Consider the following 24,839-nt stretch of genomic DNA (forward strand, 5'->3'; position numbering starts at 1 on the left):
TTAAAAATAAATAAAAATTTAAAATACACACAATGTGCAAAAGCCTCGGTTCTCAGGCTTGGTTGCTCATTGCAATCACTGGGGGCATTTAAAGTACTTAAGCCTCCCCCATCCTCATTTTAATTTGATTGGAATGGAGAGCATTCTGGGTTTTAAAGGTTCCGTGGATGATTCTAAAATGCAGCACGCTGATTGCAGGGCTCTGGACCTTTACTGGTGGAGTGTTTCTCCCTTGCTTGCTCCCTGAGCACCTGGACCCGTGCCTGTGGGGTAGGCGCGAAACTCATCACAGAATAACATTTTGCTGCTCAACTGAGTTATCCTGGGACTCCAGATCATATGGAGGATTTGGAGGTGGTCCTGCCAGGAGCCTGTGTGCATGAAAGACAGAGGAATCTTCCAGAAACAATTCACCCTAAGGAAGGAACTTGGGTCAAGACCAGTGTCTCAACAATAGAAGTAGGGCCTGTGTCCCTAACACCACCATGGCATGCACAGCCCTCCCTTTGATGCTGAACTGGTGGGCAGGGCTGTGGGATGGGCTGTTATATTTTGAGGTCTTGTTATTGTAACCCCTAGACTGCAGCACAGGTTATAGATGAATGGGAGGCAATAATTTCAAGATAGGATGTCAAGTGTCACTTGATCCCCATGTAACCATCTGTGTCTTTTCAAGGGGGTGAGCAGAATGCTTTAAAGTTCTTAGGAGCGGAGGATTGCAACCTCCAAAGTGCCTTCTTTGAAGACTGTTCTCCACGCAGTGTTCTGTGTGAGCTACAGGCTGTGGGTGACAGGTCGGAGGCCGCGGTGGGCAGAGCCCTCCACAGCCCTCACAAGCAGGCCTAGCACTCAGGCCCAGGTGACTTTAAAAAATTAAGAAGGAACAGTAGACAATTCAAGGCATCTTGAGATCAGCATCCAGCCAGCCTCCCCACAGAACTGGGAAGTGGGACAGATAAATGACCCCATTGCAGGGAACAGAGTGTCCTGCCTTTGAAGCACCCCTTTGATAAAAGGATTGACAGAAAACAAAAATACACTTTCTGCTTGGAAAATGTCTGATGAGAATGGCCAAAAGAGTCCTGCGTCCTAGTCAGGCCTGAGAGTGTGGGTGTGGAGGTGGCCCCTGGCTGGGGAGAAGGCCGGGGCGCCTAGGTGGGTACTTAAAGCCCCTGCCAAGGGCACTCAGCCCCGTTGTGTCTGGAGCAGAGCTGTCCCAGGAAACTGCAGCAGGGGAAGGGTTAGCAGGGATGGACTCCATCTGAGGGGACTTTGGTTACTGACCTCCATCCAAAGAAGATAGGGACTCTCAGCATCTTTCTTCCTGGGGACCTAAGGCTGGGAGGTCTCTTCAGCAAGCCCAGACTGTGATCTCTAGCTCTCGGTCCTCTGCAGATGAAGGTCATTCTCTATTATTATTGTGAATTAAATGTTATTGTTTCTCTGTTCTTCTCAGGCAGGGAGAAGCTTGGGGCTGGGGCTGGGGCAAAATGGAGGCAAAGCCAGTGGAGGGTGGGATGCTCGGGCTTGTCCTCGGCGGAGTGGCTGTGCCCTACTGCCCGGCTGGTCCCCACCGGGTTGGGGCTGGCTCCTTCAGCTAAGTGCTCTGCCTGTGGGCTGGGCCAGCTCGCCCCTGCCCCACATATCTGCCCCCCTAGCATACCCCCCACCCCTCCCCACGTGCCCCCCACCCTTATGTGCCCCCCACCCCTGCATGCCCCCCAACCCTACATGCCCAGGCACCTTTCCTTGGCTCTAGAATCTGCTCTCTCAAAGCCAGAGTGACCTATTTCTGGGCCCACATAGAGAAGCAAGAACTGATAAAAAGAAGGTTCTCAAACTCAAGAGAATGATTTCCGTGAATACAAACTGGAGGCTTAAACTGTGCTTAGGCATTGGATGGACCCGATAAAGGGTCTGTACTGAAGAGAAAAAGGATATATGTAAATAACTGGAAATGTGACCAGCTGAGAATAGAAATCAGGATTGTGACAGAATTGTCCAGGTCTAGAAAAGCTTCCAGGATGGGAACTGGGACATGCACAACGTGATAAGAAAGCAAGGCTGAATACGGGACTATTTCCTACACAGTCAAGGTAGAATCCACTGTAGTGTGGGCTGTGCCCCCTTCCGCTGTCTGTCCACGGGGGTGGGCAGGCCCTGCTCCTGTCCCGTGTCCCACATGGGCTTGGAGGTCTGTGTTGGGAAGTAACTCCAGTCCCGAGCCACGAGCTACATTCCCTCTGGTCCTCCTGTGTGTGCTGGTTGGGAGGTGAAGTTGGTTTTTGGAAAAGCTGCAAAGTGATTCAGGGAGGTGGTGACCCAAATAGACAGTGGTTCTGGATGAGATTGCTGCTTTTGTTTGCAAATGAAGGGGTGACTTACAGGGCAGTGGTTTCGATAAAGTGAAAGGGTATGGGGCTGGGGGAAAGCACTTGCTGGGAGGCCTGTCTGAGTGACTCGGGGCAAGGGAAGGCTCTAGGCCTCCTGGGGTAGCTGAGCAGAGCCACAAGCCCCTTTATAGCCTCCCTGCAGGGGCTCGTGGGCCCGAGAGCGGGCAGACTCTCTCTGTCCTCCTCCTGCCTCTGCTCTTCTGTCGTTGTGCCTGGTGGGCTGGCCCCTTTCCTCAAGGCCTCTCTGCACCCAGGCCCTACACCTAGCTGCTTCTAGAAATGAATCCAAATTCCTGCAAATTAGGAAGGATCCTCCTGGCCAGTCCAGTCCTGACCTCTGCCCTACACACCCTCCTGAATCCATTAAGAATCCATGCTTTGTTTTTAAGCGCATTGTGTCTCCCAACTTCAGACTTCACAGGGCCTCAGTAGTGGAAAAGCCCACATCCCTGGGTCTCAGCCCCTCCTGTCCTCCTCCAGAGAAAAGCAGCACACGGAAATTGTGGCTGCTGGGCTTGCCCCTGGGATTGAGGCGGGAGGACTTCCCACACCTGCATGCCGGGCCCCCTGTCAGGGGCAGGGGAGGGTAGGAGGATCTGCGGCTTCCTGGCACCTTTTCCGCACCGTGCACCCTGACTTAGGTGAGCTGGGCAGCACTACCCTCCTCACGGATCTGCATCAAGGCTGCTGAGGCAGAGTGGGCTGCAGTCTCCTGAATGGGAAGCAGAAGAGAAATGTACTTGGCCTGAAAAAGCAAACAGGCACCTCCTCCCTGCAGGGAGCCCCAGGGAAGGTCCAATGGCCGGACCCTATCTACCCGCATGCGCATTTGAGTGAGGATGTCAGGGACTGCTGCCCTGGGGGAGGGAGGAGGCAAGGAGCACTGTTCAGGAGGGACTCTGTCCTCTTCAAGGGTGGGGGAGACCGCAGAGCCAGCTGGAAGGGAGACAGAGCATAAATGTTGGCAGCATTTACATTTCCTACGTGAAGGCAATTTTCCACATGGTGAGTTACATACCTCCTGCTGTGTTGTGTTCCTGGAGCTGCTGTAATAAATTGCCATAGATTTCGGGGCTCACACAGTGACAGATGAAGTCGGCATCACTGGCCCTAACCAAGGGTCAGCAGGGTGCCCCTCCAGAGGCTCTAGGCGAGAGCCTGGTCCTGCCTCTTAAGGCTGTTGTAGCGCTTCTTGGCTTGTGTGGGCGTCCTTGTCCTCTCCGCCTCTGTCTTCACATGCCCCCCACCCCCGCCGCCTCCTCTGGGTAGGGTCTCCCTCTAGTAAGGAGGACTCATGTGACAGCATTTAGGGCCCACCAGAAAATCCAGGACCATCTCCCCACCTCAAGACCCTTGACCTAACCACACCCACAAAATCCTTTTCTGATGCATAAAATTCGAAAAAATTCTCAGATTCCCGGGGTTAGGATGGGAATATCTTTGGGGACCACTTCTCCCACTCCCCTCCTTCCTGTCTCGGATATTTCTACTTTCAGTTTTCCAGTGAGGATGATTTTCAGGGAAACAAGAAGCCATTTCCAGTTGGCTGAAATGCCTCCATCCTGAATCTGTAATTCTTCCAGCTCTATTACATGCTTCCTCCAAATGCCTTTTCTGTCCCTCTCGGGGTGCCAGGGCCCCTAAAACCAGCCCAGCAGTCAAGGGCTCTCGAGTGCTGCAGGCCCTCGGGCCCCTGTCTGGGGTCCTGAGAGACAGGCTGCGTTTCCAGGTGGATGAGGCTGCTCTCTTCGAGGTCTCCAGGGATCCCCAGGGGGCGGTGTCTCCTTCCTCAACTGCAGAATGGAGTAAGAATGGAACTTTGCCTGTGGGATGTCAGCTGAGGCTGCTGATGTGCACTCAGCTTAGAGGTTTGATATTAAGCCAGGTGGGACAGTGGTGAGTGGTAGAGGCAAGTAAGGACACTTTGGGACTCCCTCCCGCCTTCAGTTCGGGTGGAAGAGCCTGGAGGCCAGCCGGCTTCATGCGGACCCTCTCTCCTTCCTTGAGCACAGTTTCTTTCCACAGTGTTCCTGCCCATCCCCACATCCTTCCTGCTTCCAGCTCCCACGGCCCTGGCAGACCTGGGTTTACCTCTCGCGGGTGGATATTCTGTGGAAGATGTCAATTCCGGCCTCCCGATGTCTCAAGTCCCTCCACTTGGCAAATGCTGAGAGCACCTGGTGGGCCAGGCCCTGTCCGGGGCACTTGGGGTACAACAGTGAGCAGAGTGGCTGGTGACCCTGCCGTCAGGAAGTGCATTTGTTCACAGCAGTGAGTAGTAAACACTATGGCATGACAGAGTCAGTTAGAGGGGGTCAGTGCTGTAGGTAAAAAGGAAGATGGAGACAGATAAAAAGGAGCAGGAACTCAGGGCCAGGATGGGTGCGAGTATGGGCTAGGTTGCCATTTTTTAAAAGATTTTATTTTTTTAAAGCAATCTCTACACCCAATGTGGGGCTCGAACTCACAAGCCCCGAGATCAAGAGTCACACGCTCCACTGGCTGAGCAGCCAGGGTACCCGAGGTCACCATTTTGAATGAGGTGGTTGTGGTAGTGTTGCAGGATTTCTCAGCCTTTAGTGTCTGCAGTTCTTGGTCATGCTGCTTCAAAGAATGAAGAGGTGGACCAGACGAAGAATGGTGGGCAGCAAAGCAGAGTTTATTGAGCAATAGTACAAAGCTCCCAGAGAGGAAGGGACCTGAGAGGGTTGCCACTAGAGTTTCTAAGTTTAGGGGTTTTTATGAGCTCTTTTGAGGAACTATCATAAGCAATCAGGGTGTGCTGAGTCACGCCAATTGGGGCTTTGGTCACATATCTGTCTACTTATTAGGTTAATGTCTATGTGCTGATGGTCTTTTTTGTCTGACATCTCGGGGCTTAGGTCTTAACTGCACCTTGCCAGTGATGTTGACAAATGTTTTGTGGTTAATCATCTTATTTTAGGATGTTTTATGGAAGTCATTTCTGCAAAAGCTGCAAAACAGAATGCTAGTGCAGTCCTGTCTAAGCTTCAAAACAGGATGTTAGTGCTGTTTTGTCTTAGCTGTCCCGACTCCATATCTTCCTGTTGGGAACCCTGGCCCTGACTACCTAACTGTCCAACTAACTCCTAACACATTAGGAAGGTGACATTGGAACAAAGATTTGAAGGAGGTAAAGGAGGTAGTCATGTGGTATCTAAGGGAAGAGCCTTCCAAGGAAAGGGCACAGTCTATGCAAAGGCCCTGAGGTCAAAGGCACATTGAGGAGCAGCAAGGAGGCAAGTGAGGCTGGAGTGAGTGAGTCAGAGGGAAAGTGTGATAGCACATGGAGTGCAGGAGTTGGTGGTTGGGAATGGGGGGAGCACAGTGTTGGACCACTGCCAGGACTTCCCAGAGATGATCAGACATAGCCCTGGTGCCATCATGGCTGTAAAGCCTTCCCTTGCTTTATGCTGGACAGAGGAGCTTGGAGAATGGACCACCCCAGCTTCAGCAGGTAGAGGAGCTAGAGATGGTGCATGGCTCCCTACAGATATTCTAGCCTTCTAGGGCCAAGGAAATTTCCCTGGTCACCATGAACTGGTGTTGTCATTTCCAGGTGCCCAGGATCCCCAGGACAAGTAGGTCGTGGGCCGTCCTAACAGGGGTAACATGAGGCCACCAAGTGAATCCTGAGCACCATGCTGGCCACCATAGTAAGAGTCACCCACTCTTACACAATGATTAGGGCCTCCACTCTGACTGCTGTTGCAAATCCCTTTGCTGACTTCTTTCACCTTGCCCTCAGACCCTGTTGGACTTTCCTCTGCAATCTCCCACGGGGACCTCACCTACACCTTACATTACTCTTGGCCACATCTGGCCCTTCTCACTCACATCCTGCCTCTATAGCAGACTCCCCAGCCTGGTCCCCAGCTTCCTTTTTATCCCTTCTCTTCTCATCTGGACTGCAAATACCATGACTTCTGCTTTCAGAATGACTCTGGAGTCTGCCCATGGTGCCCAGGCCCACTGTGCAGTCCCAGGGCTCATCATTCTGTTGCAGGAAGGCATCCATGTGGCCATCCTGCAGCTCCCAGGACGGGCCTCCGAGAGCCCCATGTAGGGAGACTGCATGTCCTCATGCTCACACACACCAGCTCCACGGCCCCTGGTAGGTTTCTCTTTTCATTTCACCCCCTTGTATCCACCTTTCATAGTGTGGCCAGTTGTCGTCATGAAAAATAAAATTAACTTGTTATGACGTTTATAAAAAAAACTTCCCTTCGCATTATGCTTACATTATGGAAAATGAGAAGCTTTATCATTGGAGGCAGGAACAAACAAGGACATGCACCCTGTCTACTGTAGCCTGGTTCTGGAAGACTAGACATTACAGTCAGGCAAGAGTCAGAAGTAAGAGTAAGATATTGGGAAATCAAGGCAAAATTGTCACCGTTCAGGGATCGTATGATTGTATGCTTAGGAAAGTCGGGAGAATTGGCTGAGCACCCACTGAAGGTAAAAACTCGGGTAGGAAAATTATTATACTCCTTCAATAACTTTTCCATGTATAAATAACTAGTTAAAATATTATGAAATAATATTTCACTTAAGATAGTAATTAGGTGAGGGGCACCTGGGGTGGCTCAGTCAGTTAAGCATCTGCCTTCGGCTCAGGTCATGATCCCAGGGTCCTGGGATCGAGCCTCCCATCAGGCTCAGCAGGGAGTCTGCTTCTCCCTCTCCCTCTGCCTCCTCCCCCCTGCTCATTCTCTCTCTCTGTCTCTGTCTCTTTCTCTCTCCTTCAGATAAGTAAATAAAATCTTTTAAAAAAGATAGCAATTAGGTGAGACATTAACAAGATATACATTTTTTGAAAAAGATTTTATTTATTTATTTGTCAGAGAGAGAGAGAGAGAGAACACAAGCAGGGGGAGCGGCAGGCAGAGGGAGAAGCAGGCTCCCTGCTGAGCAGGGAGCCCAATGCGGGGCTCGATCCCAGGACCTTGGGATCATGACCTGAGCCAAAGGCAGCCACTTAACTGACTGGGCCACCCAGGTTTCCTAACATATAACTTTAAAAGGGAAACCATAAGGCCTACAGAAGGAAAACTTTACAATTCTGCTTAAGAGATGAAATCTAGGTCTAAGCAGATGGGAAGAGGGAAATCGCTACCCACTAGAATGGCTCAATATTGTAAAGTTGACCACTAACCCTGAATTACTCATAAAATCAGTCAAATTCCAGTGCAGATACTGACATGATACAAGGGGGGAAAGTTGACATGGGGAAAGGAACAGGGAAACTGAGGGAAAAGAAGAATAATGAGGAGGGAAGAGCCCTGTTCAGTATAAAATGAATCACAATGGTTCAGTAACGAAGCCAGGTTCATACTGAAGGTTTTTATGGATTAACAGAGGGTTCCAAACTATATACAAACAAATATTCAAATTTAGTCCATGTGGTAGACAGCCTTTCAAATCAGAGATAAAAGAGATTATTCAGTAGATGGTTTAGAAACAATTGGACATTTGTAAAAAAAAAAAAAAAAAAAAAGCTGAATTCTGATCCGGTGCTGTACTGCTCCAAAAGGAATTGCCAATAAACTAAAACTAAAACTAAAACATTCTGAAGGAAAAAAGATGAATTTGTTTTTAATTGTGAATGGGAAATGTTTTTCTAAGCAGGATATGTATCTGGAAGCTTTGATGGGTAATGTTGACTACTTGACTAGAAATATTTAAAAAAATCACCAATGATGGAAAAGTAAACAAACCGAAGAAAACATTTGCAGCCCAAATGGCATAGGGCTTACACGCTTCTTTGAGCAACGCATTTTACAAAGCGTTCTCATCAATCAATAAGAAAAATGTTTACAAACTCAACTGAAAAATGGGAGGCTCACAGAAATACAAATGAAATGGGTCAATAAGCATATAAAGGAGAGGCTTGCTCAATTTCACTCAGAATTAAAGAAATACAAATAAAAAGAACAAAGAGCTGTAACTTCTCCGCAAAGTAGCGAAAGCTAGAGGTGGGGTGATACTCGTTGATGGTGTGGGTGCAGCAGAAAGAGCAGGCTTCTGAACTGCTGTCCACACACTGGGCAAGGCTTCTCTGGGGACTCTTGGCGCTGTCCATCGCAGTAAGTAGCGCCGCTCACCTTTGACGGTGCCCCCGCCAGGAACTGACCTGGTGCCTGGACCCGCACAAGTCAGCCAGGGAACGGGTGGAAATATCGTGATAATGAAAACCAGAAAAAAAATTAAGCTGTGTATCATTAAGAAATCAGTTAATGAAGAGGTTACTGCCTATGTTCTCCTCTAGGATTTTGATGGATTCCTGTCTCCCATTGCCATATATACAATGGAATATGACTCAGCCATCAGAAAGGATGAATACCCAACTTTTACATCAACATGGATGGGACTGGAGGAGATTATGCTAAGTGAAATAAGTCAAGCAGAGAAAGTCAACTATCATATGGTTTCACTTATTTTTTTTATTAAAGATTTTATTTATTTATTTGAGAGAGAGAGAATGAGAGAGAGCGAGTACATGAGAGGGGGGAGGGTCAGAGGGAGAAGCAGACTCCCTGCCGAGCAGGGAGCCCGATGCGGGACTCGATCCAGGGACTCCAGGATCATGACCTGAGCCGAAGGCAGTCGCTTAACCAACTGAGCCACCCAGGCGCCCTGGTTTCACTTATTTGTGGAACATAAGGAATAGCATGGAGGACATTAGGAGAAGGAAGGGAAGAATGAAGGGGGTGAAATCGGAGGGGGAGATGAACCATGAGAGACTATGGACTCTGAGAAACAAACTGAGGGTTTTGGGGGGGGATGGGTTAGCCCGGTGATGGGTATTGAGGAGGGCGCGTACTGCATGGAGCACTGGGTGTTACATGCAAACAATGAATCATGAAACACTACATCAAAAACTAATGATGTATTGTGACTAACATAACATAATAAAAAAATTATATAAAAAAAGAAATCAACTAATGAGATTCTGACAGCTGTACAGATTGTAATAGTATAATGAAAAACACTTTCCTTTACGTGTGCACCTCAGTAAAAGGTGAAGCAACAGAATGAAGTGACTCTGTTTATGCTAATAGGGGAATATTTCCAAGACATACTATTGAGGGAATAGTAAAAAGGGTATAAAAATAGAATAACACATAAATAATTAAGCCTTTTGGGAACTTTCAGTTCTTTTACATTTTCTTTATGTCTTACTTTTGCCTTTGAATTTTCTTCCTTCCTCATCGCCAGGTGTGAACAAGGCTTCAATCCAGGGCTGGGTGGTGCGCAGTCTGACATCCCTTCTGCTTTTTGCCCTGTTAACTGTTGGGTCCAGCCTGTTTTTCCCAAGTTGGCTGAGCTCTCAAGTTGGAGCTTTCCTCCTTCCACAGTGAACAGATGCTCCCCCGATTCCCCTGTTCAGTGCTTCTCCAACTCCAACCCCCCACCTCCGACCCCTGGAGGGCCTGTGTGCCGACATTGTGGCCCCTCCTCAGAGTTTCTGACTTGGGAGATCTGGAGGTAGGCCAAGAGTGTCATCTCCAAGAAGTTTCCAGGAGACGCTGGTGCTGCTGGTCCTGGGCCCCACTTTGAGAGCCACTGCCCGAGTCAGTTGCCTGAGTCAGAAAGCTGGGCCTTTTTCTGAATTGCTCCAGAGCAGGTTTCTTGGCACAGAATTGATACTCAGTTTCACTGACGGATGAATGAATTAGATTATCCCACAGATCCTGAGCAGTGGAAAGTTGTGACAGAAGTTTGTATGTGCTGGCAGGAGGAGGGTTTCATGGAGGGTCCTATTCCTGGGGCCCGGGAGGCCATGTAATGCCACAGACACCCCAACCCAAGCCCTGGGCTCCACCCACACCCCCTGGCACCACTGTTCTGGGGCGTGCCCATGGCTTCCACTGCATGCTCCACCTCAGGGTCTCTCCCAAGTGCTGGAAAGCCAAGGAGGGTGGGTACCAGCCCATCCTCCTAGCTTTTTGGGGGAGCATCCTCCAGGTACATGCCTTGAAGTCCCCAGAGTTCCCAGGGGATCAGAGCCCCCGTTGGCCTCCACGTTACCGATGCTCTATCCTGCTCGTCCCACTTCCCCACCCCTTCTTGCTGCCTCCCAGAATTGCCTTCCAAATAAACCAGATCCCTGTGTCAGGGCCTGCTTCTGAGGATAGGCCCTTACCCCAGTTGCCAGGTGACCATCTTCTTTCTGGCCTTCTTAGCTTGACAGTGATACCCAGAGACTCAGTGCAGACCGGGGGTTGCACAGGGGCTTCTGAGCCGGCCATCTGGGTGACAGGCACCTGCTGCTGGTGGTGGTGCAGCAAGCAGATTGGGCCTGTAGCTAATTACCCCTCAGGCCACGGGGCCTTTGTGCAAGGCCAGAGACAAGTGCTCAGAGAGAGCTGCCCTTTGGCCCTGTTCCTATCTACTGAATGTCTGCAAAGAAGGGCAGATAAGAAGGGGATTCGATTTCAGGGCTTCTGATTTGGCAGGTAACTCCTGCACAAGGGGCAGGGCTCTCCTATAACCAGGGGCATCTGAGGGAGTCCCCATCCTCTGTGCATAGCAGTAGCTGCCTCCTTTCTTGGCTGGAAGGATTTGCTTCTACACATGAAGGGTTAAAACAGTTGTGCTCTCCCCTTGCCCGCAGCCCCCCATCCCCTCCAGAAGCCTCCTTCACAAGTGGCCACTTCTCCTACTGCCTGCATGAAGAACAGGCAGTTTTGGTGGGGAATTGGTGGTTGGCTTGGGTGAGTTCCCCCAGAAGCAGACAAGGAGGGATATGGGTTTGAATGTGGTAGTTTATCTGGGAAGCGCACTTAGGGGCTCCGGGAGGGGAAGAGGAGTGAGATGGGGGAAGAACTAGCTTGTGCAAAGCTGTGGGCCTAGGGCTCAGCCCACTGGGGCCCTCTGGGTGACGGTGTGTAGTGACCCCAGAGTTGTTCTGACCAAGACGCTGTGAAGCTAGGCTCTCTCTCTCCGGCCCCCATTTCTAATCAGCTAAGGGCTGCTTCTGGGGCATTAACTCTCTGTCCCTTGTGGCCTGACCCCACCATGCCAGGGAAAGCCCTTGGGCAGAGTCTTCAGGGCCTGCAGGGAGGTATTGGCGGGTAGGGAACCATGAACTGGGGTTTTATGGACAGGTCACCCACGTATTGACTCTGCCCACCATTTTTTATTGAAATATTTGGGAATATGGTAGCTAATATAAAACCTTTCAGAATTAATGTGGAGCAGAATCTATTTAAATGAGAACAAAACTGTATTATCTGTGCTTCCAGCTAATTGGATGGCTTGGGGACTAGAGAGGAAGGCATACAGCCCCTGTGATCTGGATTTCTGTTTAACAGAACCAGCACAGGCCAGCATCTTGCAAAGTCACTTGGCAGCACTATTATCTTTAATTGCTAAATACATGTGGTTGCTGAAAATCTAAAATAATACATTATAAACTCTGTATTTAAAGCAATAAAAGAATTGGTGCTATTAGGAGCTGGGAGAAAATTAGCAATCTTTAAAGACCTTGGTAAACAAAGACTGCGTTGCACTTTTTAAGCACAAAAATTGCAGGGACTTCTTTATTCATGTCAGAGGAGAGAACACCCCACACTCGGCACTGTTTGGTGACAAGATTTTATATACAGTGGCATTGCATCACTGGGGAGATGAACCCAATCTCCACACTGGGAGGCAGTTCTGGGGCTGGCATGTGTGAGGTGGCCGTGTACCTGGTAGAAAATAAGAGGATTTGCAATCAAAGATAATTCTTCCCCCTCTCACCATTCTGTGCATTTGCTATTGTTAGCCAGCAACTATCTTCCGGTCCTGCCCACACCTGGATTTCCTTTTAGGGAATGATACTTTCTCCTTTGGGTTTGGTTTGATGGGACCAGGCTGTCTCCATACCAAGGGGCAGGCATGGGGCTGACTCAGGCCAATGCATCTGTGTGTCTGCATCTCAAGGAAAGTGACCGAGTCAACAGTGGTTGGATTCGTTCAGCCCAGGGATGGTAGCCTGGAGAGACTGTTTATTATGATTCTCTCTTTTCAAGTTCTTTTTGGTGGTCTATGGGGGGGCCTGCTTCCAGTCTGTTGAGTCCAGCCATGCCATTTGAATGTACGGGCTTCTGATATCCTTCCTTTGAATTCTCGTTTTCATTTTTTTCCAACTTTTTTTTGTTGAGGGAAAATTGGTATATAACATTACATAAGTTTCAGGTGTATAAGATTATCGTTTGGCATCTGTATACACTACAAAGTGATCACCATCAGAAGTCTAGTTATCATGCGTCACCCTTCGATTGACCTACTTCATCCACTGCCCACCTCTGACTCCCTTCCCCTCTGGTAATCATCAATCTGTTCTCCATATCTCTGAGTTTGTTTTTGTATTGTTTTGCTTTTTCATTTGTTTTGTTTTTTAGATTCCAAATATGAGTGAAATCATGCAATATTTGTCTTTCTAGGTCTGACTTATTTCATTTATCATAATGCCCTCAAGGTCCATCCAAGTTGTCTCAAAAGGCAAGATTTCATTCTTCTTTATGGCTGAGTAGTATTCTATTGTGTATGTATACCACATCTTCTTCATTCATTCATTCATGCACCAGCAGACACATAGGTTTTTTTCCCTATCTTGGCTATTGTAAGTAATGTTGCAGAGAGCATGGGGGTGTATATATCTTTTAGAACTAGTGTTTTCATATTCTTTGGATAAATACCCAGAAGTGCAATAGTAGGGTCATATGGTAGATCTATTTCCCGCCCCCCGGAATTTATTTACTTATGTATGTATGTATTTATTTATTTAGAGAGCGAGCGCAAGTGGGGGGAGGGGCACAGGGCAAGGGAGAGAGAATCTCAAGCAGACTCCTTGCTGGGTGCAGAGCTGATCATGGGACCTGATCTCACGACCCTGAGATCATGATCTGAGCCGAAATCGAGAGTTAGATGCCTAACCAACTGAGCCACCCAGGCGCCCCTGTTCTTAAGTGTTTGAGGAATCCCCATAGTGTTTTTCACAGTGGCTGCAGCAACTTATATTCTCATCAGTTTGCAGGAGGGTTCCTTTTTCTCCACATCCTCTCTAACACTTATTTCTTTTCTTTTTGATAATTGCCATTTTAACAGGCGTGAGATGATATCTCATGGTGGTTTTGATTTGCATTTTCCTAAGAACTAATGATGTTGGACATCTTTTCATGTGCCGGCTGGCCATCTGTAAGTTTTCCTCAGAAAACTGTCTATTCAGATCCCCTTCCTATTTTTCAAATGGGTTGTTTTTGTTTTTTTAATGGTTGAGTTGTATGAGTTCTTTATATATTTTGGTTATTAACACCTTGTCAGATATATGATTTACAAATATCTTCTCCCATTTAATGGGTTGCCTTTTCATTTTGATGATGGTTTTCTTCCTTGCACAGAGCTTTTTAGTTTGATGTATTCCCATTTGTTTATTTTTGCTTTTGTTTCCTTTGCTTTTGGTGTTAGATCCACAAACAGATCACTAAGAGCAGTGTCAAGGAATTTGCCACCTATGTTATCTTCTAGGACTGTTATGGTTTCTGATCTTGCATTCAAGTCTTTAGTCCATATTGGGTTAATTTTTGTGTGTGGTGTAATGGTCCAGTTTCATTCTTTTGCGTGTTGCTGTCCAGTTTTCCCAACACCACTTATTGAAGAGACTGTCCTTTCTCCATTGTGTGTTCTTGGCTCCTTTGTCAGAAATTAATTGCCCATATATGTGTGGGTTTATTTCTGGACTCTATTCTGTTCTATTGATCTGTATGTCTGTTTTTATGCCAACACCATAGTGTTTTGATAACTATAGCTGTGTAGTGTAGTTTGAGATCTGGGAGCATGATACCTCCAGCTTTGTTCTTCTTTCCTCAGATTGCTTTGGCAATTCAAGATCTTTTGTGGTTTCATACAAATTTTAGAATTATTTGTTCTAGTTCTATGAAAAATGCCATTAGAATTTTGATAAGGATTGCATTGAATCTGTAAATTGTTTCAGGTAGTATGGACATTTTAATAATATTAGTTCTTCCAATCCATGATCATAGACTATCTCTCTATTTATTTGTGTCTTCTTCAGTTTCTTTCATCAATGTCTTATAGTTTTTTTAATTTTATTTTTATAATTTTTAATTTTTTACAGCTTTAAAAAATTTTCATTTTCAGTACAGTAAATTTACTCATAAAAATATTCAAAAATGTACAATTTTTCCTTTTTAACAAAGTATAATAAAACATAAAAACTTCAAAAACAATACTTAACATTTATAATTCAAAATCAAATTAGCAGAATATTAGATATTTACAAAACTATATCTTTTAAAAATATTTATAAAGTTATATGCAATTTTGTAGAATTGACATAAAAGAATGGCTCAAAAAATGGGAGAATTTTCCTTCATTCCTACAAAGAAAATCTGTCCAATATAAGCTGTGAAGATTCTTGAGTACATGAGGTCTCTGATTTCAGTACCAAAGCCTTCATCTTTGTGCATGTAAGAACTTAATGCATGTGAGGGGCTTGTTACAATCCCTGGGACTGACTGACAGAGCTGCACTGAGCTCCCCTCCCCCCAGAACAGTGTAGTCAAGTGGACCTTTGGCCTCAACCAGCAAGTATGTGGTTTCACAAGTGTTGATTAAAAGATTTTTTCTTTTTTTTTTAAAGATTTTATTTATTTATTTGACAGAGAGAGAGAGAGCGCGCGCACAAGCAGGGGGGAGCATCAGAGGGAGAGGGAGAAGCAGGCTCCCCACTGAGCAGGGAGACCGATGCAAGGCTCAATCCCAGGACCCCAGGGATCATGACCTGAGCTGAAGGCAGACTTTTAACTGACTGAGCCACCCAGGCACCCTAATTTTTAATTTTTAAAAAGATTTTATTTATTTATTTGAGAGAGAGAGAGCGAGCAAAAGAGAGAGCACAAGTGTGGGGGAGGGTCAGAGGCAGAGGGAGAAGCAGGCTCCCTCCTGAGCAGGGAGCCTGACACCAGGCTTGATCCCAGGACCCCAGAATCAAGACCTGAGCCAAAGGCAGACGTTCAACTAACTGAGCCATCTGGTGCCACTTAATATCTTATAGTTTTAAGTCTTTCACCTCCTTGGTTAGATTTATTCCTAGGTCTTTTATTCTTTTTGATGAAATTATAAATTGCTTTCTTGCTTTCTCTTTCTTATAGTTAGTTATTAGCATAATAGAAACACCACAGATTTATGTATATTGATTTTCTATTCTGCAAGTTTACTGAATTTATTAGTTATAACAGAGTTTTTGGTGGAGACTATAGGATTTTCTATAGTAGTATCATGTCATCTGCAAATAGTGACAGTTTTACCTCTTTTTTTCTGATTTGGATGACTTTATTTCTTTTTCTTGCCTTATTTCTTGACTAGAACTTCCAGTACCATGTTGAATAGATGTGGGTTCATCTTATTTGGAACTCTTGGGCTTCCTGGACCTTGATGTCTGTTTGCTTCTCCAGATTAGGGAAGTTTTCAGCCATTATTTCTCCTAATATGTTTTCTGGTTCATTCTCTCTCTTCTCCTTCTGGGACCCCAATAATGTGAATATTATTCTGCTTGATGTTGTCCCTTAGGTATCTTCACTTTTTAAAATTGTTTTTTTGGTTTTGCTGCTCTATCTGGGTGAGTTCTATTTTTTTTGTTTTCCAGTCCTCTGGTCCATTCTTTTGTTTTATCTATTCTACTGTTGAATACCTTCAGTGTATTTTTTTTTCAGTTCAGTTATTGTATTCGTTAGCTAACTTCTGTTTGGTACTTTCTTATATTTTCTATTTTTTTATTGAAGTTCTCATTGTGTTCATTCATTCTTTTCCTGAGTCTTGCGAGTATTTTTATGACCATTACTTATCTCTGTGTAAGGTCTTTTCCTGAGGTTTTGTCTTATTCTTTTGTTTGGAACATATTCCTCTGTCTCTTCATTTTGCCTGACTCTGTGTTTGTTCCTATGTATTTAGGAAATCAGTTACCTTTTCCAGTCTTGAAGGAGTTGCTTTGTGTAGGAGATGTCCCACGGGGTTCAGGAGCACTATTGTCCCTGGAGACCAGAGCCAGGCACTCAAGGGGCATCCCTGGTGTGACTGCACAAGCCTGCCTGCTGTGGTGGGGCTGTGGCAGCAGCACAGGGTGGGTAGGAGTCTCACCCAGCCTGGTTGTGCTGCATGGCTGTGGAATGGGTGTGAGTTAGGGTCTCAGTGGGGTGCGCCCTCTAGTGCTAACAGGTTTGAGGGAGAGTTTCAAAATGGCACTCACCAGCACCTGTGTTAGCAAGTTAGAATGAGGTCACAAAAATGGTGCCAGCCAGTATCTGTGTCTCTGGAGAGGGTCACTACAAGTTCCTGCCTTCCTGGCAGATGCCATAAGATTAGTAAGTCGCCTTCACATATGGTCTAGGTGTTTTTGTGCTGGGTCCTGGAGCAGATAAGTCTGTGCATGAACCCTTTAAAGACAGGCTCTCCATTCCCTATAGTTCTATGGTTATCCTGGATGTAATCCCTGTTGGTTTCCAAAGCCAGGCATTCTGGGGTCTTGTCTCTCCTATGCAGGATCTAGGGGTTGGCGTGACTGATGTGGAGCACAGACTCCTTGCTTCTCAGGGAAGAGTTCTATATTTTGGAGATGTCCCTGATTGTGGATTACTGCATCTGGGGTGGGTTTGTTTTTTTTTTTAAAGATTTATTTATTTGTTTGAGAGATAGAGAGAGTGGGGTGGGGAGGGGTAGAGGGAGATGGAAAGAGAGAGAGAATCTCCAGCAGACCCCCCACTGAGCACAGAGCCCAACGTGGGGCTCGATCTCACAACCCTGAGATCATGACCTGAGCTGAAACCAAGAGTCAGCTGCTTAACCGACTGAGCCACCCAGGTGCCCCTGAGGTGGGTGTTTTTTTAAACAAGCATTGTGTCTCTGCCTCTCCTATTTGTTTCAAGTTGTTCTTTTATCCTTTGTTGTGGAACATCCAGTTTTCAGAGGAAATTATTCCATATATGGTTGCAAATTTGTTGTGTTCATGAGAGGAGGTAATTTCAAGATATTTCTACCCACCATTTTGAACCACCCCCCAGTGAATTCTCTTAAGGCAAAATGGATTTCTCTTGCTTATAACCACAACCTTCCAACTGATAAAACTTTACCACAGACAACTGCCTTAGGATTTGTGGCTATGACATTCTTTCCCAGACTTTTCATATCTTGTTAATGTAATGCACATTGCCTATAATGTAGTTTTGAGGACCACATCATGACATACAATGCCAGTGGCCTGCCCTTACCTCTTTAGTGCATGCCAGCCAGACTCATACATGCCAACACCTGCACTCCTCTGACTCCTGAACTTGGAGCCCCAGACGCAACTGTCCTTGTTATGCCTTTTCTGAAGTCCTGACCCACGGAGTCTGTGAGCATAATGAAATGGTGCTTCACACCATTAATTCTGGGATGGTTTACTGTGCTGCACTAGTAACTGGAACATGTGAGGTGAGACCCGGGATCAAGCAGAACAGCCCTGGTGGAGGGCCTGGAATGAGCAGTCACAGGGTAGCAAGACCAGGGAAACATGGGGACAGAGCAAAGGTCCCTGGGTAAGAAGTGTCACAGTAGAAAACACAGCCTACAACCAGGCTGGGCTAGGGCTCAGCAGTCACCCCAAAGAATCTAGACCTTTCCAGATATTTTTTTGCAATGACGGATGGGAGTTGCAGCACCAAGCTAGCCTGTGTGGCTGAGCTACATTATTTATTACAAGAATGCTAACATAAACAGCTGTATCCAAGGACCCTGTGGTTTGGTGTAACCCCTGAAGCAATATAATTCCTTGGGTTCAAAACCAAAAGTGACACACAAATTACTTTTTCTCACATCTTTCCCTTTATTGAAATGGAAGTTATGCATCTGATTCTGATGGCCTCTCTGGTGTCTTAAAGCAAGGATTTTGTCCAGCAGTAGTTGACTGGAGAAACAATAATCTTATGGTATGTGCCTGGCCAACCTGCATGGCTGGGATGCCCTACAGGTGTCTTGCTTAGAGCTGGATGGGTGCACACTGCTCTCCTCACATAAGCAGAGGTGAAGGGAGATACCCATTCATTTCCCTAGGCAGGGGTCCCAGATGCTGCAATCTGTCTGAGGCAGGGTAGGAACTGACCCCAGAGCAGAGTCCCTGGTAGGGCTGGCCCCACATGCCCTGTAAGACATGCAGGTTTCTGATGGTCATAGTCATCATCCCTGGTGATCAAGAAGAGTGTGTACAAAGCCAGGTCTCCCTGCATTTGGTAAACAAGACTCTTGAGGCCTCAGTTCTCATGAACAAATGGAGGTAATAATTGTCCCTGAGCCACAGGGTTGTTGTGGGGACTAATGAGATATATATAAAATACTTTAATGTTCACAGGATATTTAATAGATGCCAGTCACATTCCTCCTCCTTTGTTTTCTTTTTAACATGTGAGGGCTTGAGTGCAGACTCTGTTTGCCCCCTCCACCTGCCTGCAGTGGAAGCACCATAAAACCCCAGGGCACTTGGAAAACGGTTTGTAGAACCATGGCTCTGCCTAACTTCCCAGTTGATGAAAGTGGAAGCTGGGGCTCAGATGGTGAAGTGATTGTTCTTCCAGCACACCTGAGAGTCCCCTGGCTAGGTAATGTTGGACTCATGCTTGACACACCGCTCACTGGGCTGGGACTGGCATTGAGACAGTACCTAAAATCTCCTTTGGGCTAAAGAGTTGGCCTTTGATAATGTGTACATTAAGCTGCCTTTTTAATTTATATATAATTTATCCTTTTATTTAATAAATATATATTGGCTAGCTCCTATGTGCTAGGAACTTGGGGACAAAGTGGGAGATAAATGGACAATAATCCCTGTCATGAAGGGTTTCATTCCAGTGAAAAAGGGGAAGTCTGTAGACAAGACAAATCAGTAAAATGTACAGGATATTAGGTGTTGAGAATAAATAAGGAAGGGGGTAGGAAGTGATGATGGAGGAGGGAGAGTTGGAGGAGGGAACAGTGAAGTCATCTAGAGGAAAAGCATTCCAGGCAAAGCAACAAAAAATGCAGATAGATACCTACATGGCTTCAAGTGTTAATTAATGGCTCTGTCCCACATTATCATAATGGTCGTGGGTATGAGAAGATAAGCAGCTGAGTTTTTAGGGAAGAAGACAGTGGCTTTCTATAGAAGGAGGGGTTCTGGGAGGCTGGTAAAAGGAGGATGAAAGAGAAAGATAGGATGGATGAAGGTCCTGCCCTTGGCCACTATGTGGGTGGTAGAAAGTAGCAGCTTTGCCCGGGAGGTAATTGTGACAGTGTCTAGCTTTCCCAGTAGAATGGGTGCAAAGAAGCATAAGGTGACTGCTGCAGATATGCAGGTTGCCACCCAGAACCCCTCCCCTGACCACCGCAGTGCTCACAGCCTGACTGTTAATGCACCGTTAGGTAGGGGCCACCTCTGGACCCTGAAGTCTACCTCTGCTAGGGCACAGAATTGGGAAGCCCCTGTTTCCATGCACCTTGGCTACACTGTTTACGATCAGCTGCATCACTTATAAAGCAGACATTTGGTTTCTGATGACTTGGATAGGCTGGTATGTCTCAATTGGCATTTGATAGATCTCAATTGGCTTTGAAATTGTAATTCGCATGTCTCTATTGGGTTCTGAACTTGAGTATGAAACAGAGGGACATGATCTACAGATCCCCCTCAAAACAACCCATGAGAGCTATGGCTTCTTGTCCAGCTTTTGTTGTGGCTAATGGCATGTGGTACTGGCTTGGCTGGCTTCTGAGACAGGCCAGCCTGTGACTGGAGAACAGAGCAGAGCAGATGATGCCAGTCCAGCAGCTGCGACCTTTGTTTCCACTGGCAATGTGCACGGAGACAGAAACTAGCAGCAGTATGTCCAGCTCTGCCAAGGCCAAGGCTCCTGGGACCACGATCCGAAGACCAGGCTCTGCCCCTCCAGCAGCCGCAGGAACCTCTGTTCCACAGGCCTGCAGGGAGAGAAGGGCCTTACCGAATGGATGATTTTTCCCATTCAAGGTGGATGGAGCGGCCCCCAGCAAGCTGGTAGATGGTGCACGAGACCTAAGTCACCAGTGGCATCCTTGCCTCACCCAGCTCACCTGAGATTATACTGTAACAACAGGGACAGAGTTTCATCAAAAGCAACCAAAATTTTGATGTAAATGTCATTTTGGAGAACTGATTAATATGTCAAAATATTCAGCTCCCAAGGTATGATAAAAATAACCTGAGTTCTCTCTAATTTTATGATTTAACATTCAAATGACTGATCTAAATTCCTTTTCATAAAATCCAATTTAAACCTGTCCCCTTTAACCAGGGGTTTTGGATGGCTTCTTTGCTAAGCCCTGAATTTGCATGGGCCAGAATTCATGGTGGGAAGCCACACGTTTTGGAAGACTGGAGGCTCATGGGTTATCCTCATAATGGCACTTGCATCTGTACAGCACCTGTCATTTTTATAACATCAAAGAAAGCAGGAGGCCAGGGACGTGTTTGCTGGGCAGTCAAGCCTCTGCTGTATGCTTTAAGGGAAATGCACTACCCAGGGAGAAATGCTTAGTTAGGTATCCTATTGCTCATTTCCTCTGTCCCATGATGGTGACCTTCAGTGTGAATTCATCCTCCCGCTTCTGATATTGCTTCTGCTCAGCTCTCGATGGAATTTAGCCTAGCCTGGGCTCCCCAGAAAACAGAGCTGAGATATACAGAGTACGTGCTCACCTTTTATTGTGAGTGCGATCCTAAGGAAGTGAGGGAATTGGTGGGTGGTGAGGCAGGAAAGGTGGGGGAGTGAATAGGAGGTATGCCAGCTGATTTCTGGGTGCAACTGGCATGTTCAGAGAGGCCTTAAGAAGTCTCTGTGCCTCTGCACTGTTGACTCTGGAGAGGGACAGGACAGGAATGTACCTGTACCTCCCATCATCCATGGGTCAAAGTCCCCGTGCCCAGCCCTGACCCTCCTATGCATTGTCATTCCAAATTTTCAAAGAGCCATGTATGAATCAGATGGCCTAATGCTTCATCAACAGCTGGGATATCCTGGGGTGAGTGTGGAAGGGCAAGGTGTGGGTGGAGGTGGGATGCTGCCCTTTTGTGTTCCCAGGCAAGGAAGGGACAGTGGCCATTGCTGCAGCCTGCAGCAGCTATGGCAGCAGGGACCCAGCTCTAGACCCAGGGGTTCCACAGGCTGGGGCCAGTTCCTGAGACTGGGTCTGGAGGGGGATGGTCTGGCTCAGTGTTGTTTTGACACAAGGCTTTGTAAAGACAACACTGAAGACTAGTTGGGAAGTACTCAACCCACACAATGGAATAAACTACTAAAAATCAATCATTAATGGACATGGCAAAAAAAGCATCATGCAGATCTAGTTAATATGGTTCTAGTGTGAACTTGACCAATCCCTGAACATGGAGATACCAGAACTGTGAGTGTGGGGCAGGTAAGGGAAGTGTCTTCACTGTGGCCCTTTTATTTTTATTTTTTTCGTTTTCCCCCAACTTATTAAATAATAATTGAAAAATATAATTGTATATATTTGAAGTGTTCAATGTGGTCCTTTCATGGCTGTTTCCAGGAAGTCCATGGGCTGCAACACCTCACAGGGTCTATTTCCACTGCATTTGAGATGAGTGATGAGTTCTGGGAACGAGAACACACAATCTACACATGCACATACACTCCCACATTCTCACTTACACTCACACACACTCATACACACTCACACAGGAGTGTTAGGTTGAATTCCTTATTTAATTAGCCAAAGAACAACATTTCATCAGAGGTAAGGCAGCCGTGGGCTAGAGGGTGCAGTGCCATGTGTCTCCATGTAACTTTCCTTGGACCTGGCATCCCCAGAGGGCACATAAGCTGCAGGTGATTCTCCATTCGTAATAAGGTCTTGCCAGATCTGGACAGACCAATTCTTTTTTCTTTTGTAGATTTTAATCTTGACATAATTTCAAGTTTGCAGAAAAGTTGCAGGTTTAGGATAATGAACTCGTATAAAACCCTTTACCCTCATTCACCAATTCTTGATATTTACCACAGCATTTTCTGTGTGCATATTAATGTTATTTTTTTCTGACCCACTTGAGAGAGAGTTGGAATCATTGTGCCCTCTACCCCTAAATATTTCTGTATATGTTCCAAGAGCAAGAGCATACACATTTTTACTCACAGTATAATTACCAAAAATCAGTAATTAAAAAAATTTTATTGAAGTATAATTAATATACAGTGTTTTATTAGTCTCAGGTATACAATATAGTGATTCAACAATTCTATACATTACTCAGTGCTCATCAAGATAAGTGTATTCTTAATTCCCTTTATTTTAGCTCACCTCGCCGGGTTTTGTGCACTAACATGGGCCAGGAAGAGGAGCTGCTGAGGCTTGCCGGAAAGCTGGAGAAGATGGTGGCCAGGGAGAACATGGAAGGGACCCTTGACCTTCTGAAGAAGCTGAACAGCTGTCAGATGTCCATGCAGCTACTCCAGACAACCAGGATTGGAGTCACCATTAGTGGGGTCTGCAAGTGCTGCTCAGACAGAAAGGTGGTGTCCTTGGCTAAAGTCCTTATCAAAAACTGGAAGTAGCTGCTGAACTCACCTGGACCCCCCCAAAGGAGAAAAAGGAGAGGAAAGAAAAGGAAAAAGAGCTTGAATGTTCTGACTGAAAGCCAGAGATAGGCCTTACTCCACCAAGGAAAAATTAAGGGGAAGAGTCCAAAGACAGGAGAGACTCTGTGGACTCCAAGTCTTCAGCCACCTTCTTTCCACAAAGGCCATTGATAGAAAGATCAAACAGCAGAAAATCAAAAGCAGAGACTCCCAAAACACCCAGCAGCCCCTCAACCCCCACTTTTGGCCCCTCCGTGTTCCTCCTGGTGCCCTGCTATCTTACAGGGGACTCTGTGTGGGACAAGTGTGTGGAGATGCTCTTAGCAGCCTCGAAGGCCGATGATGATTACTATAGATTCAACTGTGACAAGATGGCTTCAGAAATAGAAGATCATATCTACCAGGAGCTCAAGGGCATGGACATGAAGTACTGGAACTGGGTACACAGCTGAATCAGCAACCTCAAGGACATAAGAACCCCAGCCTGAGGAGGAATGTGCTCAGTGGGGCCATCTCTGCTGGGCTCATTGGCAAGATGATGGCAGAAGAAATGGCCAGTGATGAGCTGAGGGAATTGAGGAATGCCATGACCCAGGAGGTTACCTGTGAGCACCAGATAGCACCACCACTGACTTCTTCCAGTGCAACAAATGCAAGAAAACTGTACCTATAACCAGGGGCAGTCATGGAGGGCTGATGAGCCCATGACTACCTTTGTCTTATGCGATGAATGTGGCAATCGCTGGAAGTTCTGTTGATAGAAATGCCAGCCAGGATTTCAGTGAACAAAGTGAGGAAGAACAAAGAGAAAACACTGAGGCATTGTAGCTGGAAGAAAAATAAAAATAAAAATAAAAATGAAGAAAAAAATTCCCTGTATTTTACCCATCCTCCCACCCACCTCCCTTTTGGCAGCTACCAATTTGTTCTCTGTATTTAAGAGTCTGTTTTATTATTCATCTCTTTTTTTGTTTGTTTGTTTTGTTTCTTAAATTCCACATACGAGTGAAATCATGTGCTATTTGTCTTTCTCTGACTGACTTATTTCACTTAGCATTGTAGCCTGTAGGTTCCTCCATGTTGTTGCAAATGACAAAAGCTCTTCCTTTTTATGGCTGAATAATATTCCGTAGTATTTATATATACCACATCTTCTTTATCCATTCATTTGTCAGTGGACACATGAGTCGCTTACATATCTTGGCTATTGTAACGATGCTACAATAAACATAGCGGTGCATATATCTTTTGGAATTAGTATTTTTGTTTTCTCTGAGAAAATAACCAGTAGTACGGTAATTCTAATTTTAACTTATAATTTTTTGAGGAACCTTCATACTGTTTTCTGCAGTGGCCACACAAGTTTGCACTCCCACCAACAGTGTAAGAGGATTCCCTTTTCTCCACATCCTTGCCAACACTTGATATTTTTTGTCTTTTTGATAATAGCCATTCTGACAGGTGTGAGGTGATGTCTCATTATTGTTTTCATTTGCATTTCCCTGATGTTGAGTGATGTTGAGCATCTTTTCATGTGTCTGCTGACCATCTCTAGGTCTTCTTTGGAAAAATGTCTATTCAAATCCTCTGTCCATTTTTTTTTCTTCTGCCCATTTTTAATAGGATTATTTGTGGGGTTTTTTGGTGTGAGTTGTATAAGTTTTTAAATAATTTTTGGATATTAACCTCTTATATTGAATGTATCATTTGCAAATATCTTCTCCCATTCAGTAGGTTGCCTTTTCTTGTTTTATTGATGGTTCCCTTC

At 46.0% G+C, this 24,839-nt stretch overlaps 1 pseudogene across 1 annotated transcript; it reads left to right on the forward strand.

Moving 5' to 3' along the window:
* Positions 1-3,264: 3,264 nt before the first annotated feature.
* Positions 3,265-24,309, forward strand: LOC118546926 (transcription elongation factor A protein 3 pseudogene; annotated as a pseudogene). The gene is made up of 2 exons (XR_013442205.1): positions 3,265-3,398; positions 22,789-24,309. The product of XR_013442205.1 is annotated as a transcription elongation factor A protein 3 pseudogene (transcript).
* The last annotated feature ends 530 nt before the right edge of the window (positions 24,310-24,839 follow it).

Source organism: Halichoerus grypus, chromosome 10, assembly GCF_964656455.1.
Source record: "Halichoerus grypus chromosome 10, mHalGry1.hap1.1, whole genome shotgun sequence".
Lineage (NCBI taxonomy): Eukaryota > Metazoa > Chordata > Mammalia > Carnivora > Phocidae > Halichoerus > Halichoerus grypus.